Consider the following 5841-nt stretch of genomic DNA (forward strand, 5'->3'; position numbering starts at 1 on the left):
CCCTGCTACGGGCTCGCCGTCGCCGCCCGCTCCTCGTCGCCGTCGCCCTGCCCCGTCCCGCCCTGTGCGCCGGCGCCCTCGCCTGCCCCCGCGCTATGAGCCGCCGCCCGGCTCTTTTAATATAATGTTTAAGCTCTTTTTTTTATTTTTATGCTCTTTTTTTTATGTTTTAATTTTTTTGTTCATATGTGATGTATATGTGTATGTGGATTAGGCAATACTACTTCATGTATTTTTTTGTTCATATGTGATAGTTTTTTAGAAAAAATAGGATTTTTTTTCTGTTCATAGATTTTTTTGGTGATATTAATTAGTGTAAATATGCAAATGTTTGTATATTCATATGAACAATGAATTAGGCAATACTACTTCATGTATTTTTAAGAAGGAAGAAGAAGAAAAAGAATGAGAGGAAAAAGGAAATAAGAAGAGGAAGAAAGGAGAAGAAGAGGGGAGAGGAGGAGAAATAAATAAGAAGAAGAAAAAAGAAGAAAAAGAAGAGGAGAAGAAGAAAGGAATAGAGGAGAAGAAGAAAAAATAGAAAAAAAATTCTATTTTTTCTTCTTCTCCTCTATTCTTTTCTTCTTCTCCTCTTTTTTTTCTTCTTCTTTTTCTTCTTCTTCTTCCTTCTTCCTTCTTCCTCTTTTCTTCCTTTTTCCTTATTTTCCTTTCTCGAGGGATAAGAAGAAAAAGAAGAGGAGAAGAAGAAAGAAAGGAATAGAGGAGAAAGAAGAAACTTTGACACGAGGAGGGGGGGTACCGATACCCCCTCCCCGATAACATTATTTTCCCATGTATATGTATGTTGCTTCGTTGTCGATATAACGAGGGTGTCGAGGATCACCGAGGGGTCGAGGGTCGGGAACTAGGGTAGAGGGTCGAGGGTTGTTAAGGGGTCAAGGGTCGAAGGTTTCAGGGTCGAGGGTCGTTAAGGGGTCAAGGGTCGAAGGTTTTAGGGTCGAGGGTTCCTATAGTGTCAAAGTATTGAAGAAATCCATGGCTTCATCATTAGCCGGAAGTAACCATGGCATGATGGTACGAAGTCCTCCAAAGTTATTCTGGAATGGAGTCCCGGATAGGATAATTTGCCTTTTTGTACGAATTTCAGCAAAGGCCTTCCAAATAACGATATTCAGAAGGTTCTTGCTGAACTTTGTACCAAAAAGCGAATTATCCTATCTGGGACTCCGTTCCAAAATAACTTTGGAGAGCTTCGTACCATCATGCACCTGTTACTTTCGCCTAATGATGAAGACATGGTTTTGTTGAATCCTTTGACACTAGGCAACCTCCCGACCCCTCGGCGATCCTCGACCCCTTGACCCTCGACCGCTCGGCGATCCATGACCCTCTACCCTACCGCGGGCGTCGATACCCACGTCACTTGTGGGACATAGATGTAGTGTTCAACGCCGACCCCCTCCCGATAGCTTCAACACATGGGGGGGGGTCGATATTACCCCCTCCTAGCTTGAAGCGTTCTCGAGGCCACCCCCTAACCCTTGAAGCGTTGTCGAGGCCACCCCAAACCCTAGAGAAGCAGCGTCGAGGCCACTAATATGATTCCTTATTGTGATTAGCTAGCTAGTTCTACGTTTGCCACTAATATATCCATATCTGTCATGTTTGAATAATAATTGCCATGTTGTAAATATTTGTAGAAACTATGGACACCCCCCGAGACGAAGCACAAGAAGCGTTGTTGAGGGACATAATCGCACAAGGAAGTGATGCCGTCTCCTCGTTGATGTTTCTCAACGACAACGATGGTCTGGAAGGAGAGGGTGAAGAAGCAGCTGGCTATGATTTACATGGCTCCGATGACCCAATGCCGGTGCAAGAAGGAGAGGGTGAAGAAGTAGACCGTGAGGACGGCTCCGGTGATCACCAAACCGAGTCCGGCCAGGTATATATATTAGTTAAGCCTGTGCTGACTAGCTAATTGATGCATTCATTGTTTTGGTATGTACACATATTAATTAACTCTCGTCTTTGTTCTTTTTTCTAGCCCTCCGGATCGAGCACAACTTCGGTAAAGAGACGAGGCCCGAAGAAAAAGTTGAGCTCGGATGAAAAGTTTGAGATCATACAAATCGCGCGCGACGGCCAACCGATTGAACCCTACCGGACAAAGAAGGCATTTGTTGCTCAGTGCGGGGTTCTGGTTAGGGACAAGATCCCGATCAGCATCCAGCAATGGTATAAGCCTAAGAACAAAGACCCTGAGGTGTCTTATGTCAATGAGATGCAGAAAAAGAATCTTTGGACTAAGCTGAAGTCAAATTTCACCCTACCGCCGGAGGATGATCCGGAGAAGCCAGTTATAGAGCCATTAATCAAGTCTTTTGCTCTGAGGAAGATGGCAGACCTATTCAGGAATTGGAAGAAAGACCTCAATAGGTATGTCGAAAAAAATGAGACACCAGAATTCAAGGGCAAATATGAGAAGATCAGAGATGACTGGCCCGCATTTGTGGCCCACAAGACATCGGAAAACAGTAAAAAGATGTCGGCGACAAACAAGAGAAATGCTGAGAAGAAGAAGCTTCACCATCGCACGGGGTCAGGTGGCTACCTCGTAGCCCGGCCTAAGTGGGCCAAGGCTGAGAATGATCTGCTTGATAAAGGGATCGAACCAGAGACAATGAACTGGCCAGAACGTTGCCGAACTTGGTTCTTTGGGGCCGGCGGATCCTTGGACCCTATAACAGGGAAGTGCATTTGGACGGACGAACAATTGGACATATCAGTCAAGAGGCTTCAGCAATATATCGAAGCAGCGCAGCAAGGGACGTTCGTTCCAGACAGGGAGAAGGACGAGCTCACAATGGCCCTCGGCAATCCTGAGCACCCTGGACGGACACGAGGCACGCCAGGCTCCGTTTTGTGGAAGGCTGGATTTCCGGACGCAGGGGGTTACAAAACCCAGGAGAGGAGGAAGAAACTAGAGCAGAGCCAACTGCAGGCGCTGCACGAAAGGGTAATGGGGCTAGAGGAACGAGAAGCAGATCGCAGCAAACGACCTGCCGAAGCTTCCCCCGAAGCTACCCCGCCATCTCAGCGGAGAAGCAGCGTGGCTTCCACCGAGCTGCTTCAGCCAGAGCATGCCTTGACGGCTCCTGCCAGCTATCCTGTGGATGCTATCACGGATGCTGAAAATTGCCACCTTATGGCGCAATGGAGCAATTTGAAGGTCAAGGCGGCTGTTGGCTCTGTTTATCCTACTAAACCCGACTCAACTTTTCACTGCCGGCCGATTCCAGAAGGATATGCTAAGGTGATGGTCGATGAAATAACGGAGGGATTTGGGGACCTCCGGCTTGACCACCCTACCGGTGAAGGGGAGTATCGGCTGGGTTCTGCTCTGAAGACTCCATGCCTATGGCGGAAGGATCTCATCAACCTTCCGAACTGGACGCCTCCGCCTCCTCCTCCTCCTCCGGCGAGTCAGGGCACTCCGCCTCCTCCACCGCCTCCTCCTCCGGCGAGTGACGATCAGGGCACTCGGCCGGCTCCTTCTCCGGCGCGTGGTGGCACTCCGCCTTCTTCTCCGTCTGCGCCGGCGCGCCCGAGCAGCCAGCCTCCTCCTTCTCCGCCTCGTCATCAAGGGCGGAAGAGACCCGCCGCCGCTCCGGCTGCTCCGGCGCGTCGCAATCCTTCTCCTCCGCCTCGTAAGCAAGGAAAGAAGACATCCGCTCGTCTACTCTGCCGGCGTCTAGCAGTACAGCCAAAGGCGGGAGGAGATACAGAACCGGTCCTTCTCTGAAGACTCCAGAGAAGTTACCGTACGAGAGGAGCGAGGAGGAAAACGCGAAGATCACGCAGACCGAAGTGGATGACTGGTTTCAAGGGTTGAAAGCAAAGAGACATCCACCTCCGGAGGAGAAGGTAGATCCGGTGAAAGCGAATCGCACTCTGGCTGCCCTGACAAAACCACCCAAGTCTCCGCCGAAAGGCAACTATGAGCGCATTATTGGAAAGGCATTTGCCGAAGCGGAGAGGTCGGAAAGTACTAAAAGTGATCAAAGGATGAAAGAACGACGAGCTGGGAAACAAATTGCCCAGCTCGGCGAACAAGCGAAGCAATCGTGCCCCCCGCTCAAGGTGCCTGCTAGCGACATCGTCGATCCGAGGATGGTGCCCGGTTATGGCAATCCTGCAGATTACCTGCCCGACGATGTACATTACGATATCTTGGAGGTGCAGATACAAAGATACGAGTACGGGAAGCCTCTCGTCAAAGATGAAAATTCTCTATCAACGATGATGTGAAGATTGCATGTTTGGTACATGAAAACCTGCAAAGAGTCTGAGGGGAGGAGTACTTTGTATGTGAGAGTTAAAAAGGAGCATGACCTCCTTGGAATTGAACTGTTGCCTATTCCATTTGAGGAGTTCTATCAGTTTTTCAATCAATTGGCCATCGATAAAGCAACAGTCACCTCCTACTGTCTGTAAGTAGTACTACTTCCGTCATTAAGTCTCTCTATATAACTCAGCCCTTTCATTGCATGTATTTATAATTATCCTCACTATATTATGCAGATTGAAGATCGCCGAATTGAAGAAAAGACAAGTGGGAGATATTGGGTTCATTAACACGTATGTCATAGATGCAACTGAGGTTCAATATCGTGCCCAAGAAACCGAGGCCAACTTGCTACGATCGTTGGAAATAAATGAACACAAAGATATAATACTCTTTCCTTACAACTTCAAGTGAGTGTTACTGTCTTGAGGCATATTCGGTTTCCTTATTAGTCCAGGTTATAGTAATGTAATATTCATGAGTTATGCATGTGTGCGCAGCTACCACTATATTCTCCTAGAGATTAAGCTTGAGAAGGGAGTAGTAACTGTCTTAGACTCCAAGCGAAAAGATCCCAAGGAGTATGCGGACATGACTGAAATGCTCGAGAAGTAAGTTAAATCGATCATTATCCACCATATCAGCAACTTTGTTCATTTCTGATATCAAGTAATTGTTTTCTTTGTATGGCAGGACTTGGAGAAAATTCACCAAAAAATCTCCGGGACTACCGAAGAAGCTGCAATTTAGGCACCCGAAAGTAAGTACTATATAGTAGCATATTCCAGGCATCTCCTAGTGATTCAAGCGCTAGTTTCATCAATACCATTTAGCATGCTTGCTAATTATCAGTTTGATTGACCTCTATTTCTTGTAAAGTGGTTGTGGCAGGAACAAGGGAATGATTTCTGTGGATACTACATTTGCGAGTCCATCCGCCACACGACCTGTGAGCGGGGCTACTCCGACAAACAATATGAAGTGCATAAATAACAATATTCACAATTTTATTTTATTACCATCATTTGTGTTGAGTTTCATTCATTCATATATATATATGTATTGACCCCCTTCTTAAAATTAGATGTTTCGGATGCGGGATGAACTCCTAGCACCAGATCGCATGCGAGCAATTCAAGAGGAATTGGCGGCATTCTTTCTTGACCACGTGATCGCTGAAGACGGAGAATACTATGTGGACCACGCGTCCGTATTTTAGGAGATTATATATTTGTAAAAGATAATTATTGTATATATGTAGCCGGTAGTGTCGGATAGATATACGAGAACTTGTTGTTCGACCAATCTCTCGGAGAAGGAGAGGTGGTCGATATCACTTCTCTCTGTATGCATATATGTTCATGACGATCTTCTGTTTGCTTACTAGCTAGCTAGCGTGTCTAGCTAGTCCTCTCTATACGTATGTATGGTACGTAGCGTCGACCAAACACGGACAAAAGAGAGGACACTTCTCTCTATTAATTAGCTAGCTATAGCACAATATATGAAACACCTAAATTAATCCCCCAACC

Source organism: Triticum dicoccoides, chromosome 7B (genome assembly GCF_002162155.2).
Source record: "Triticum dicoccoides isolate Atlit2015 ecotype Zavitan chromosome 7B, WEW_v2.0, whole genome shotgun sequence".
In the NCBI taxonomy this organism is placed as follows: Eukaryota; Viridiplantae; Streptophyta; class Magnoliopsida; order Poales; family Poaceae; genus Triticum; species Triticum dicoccoides.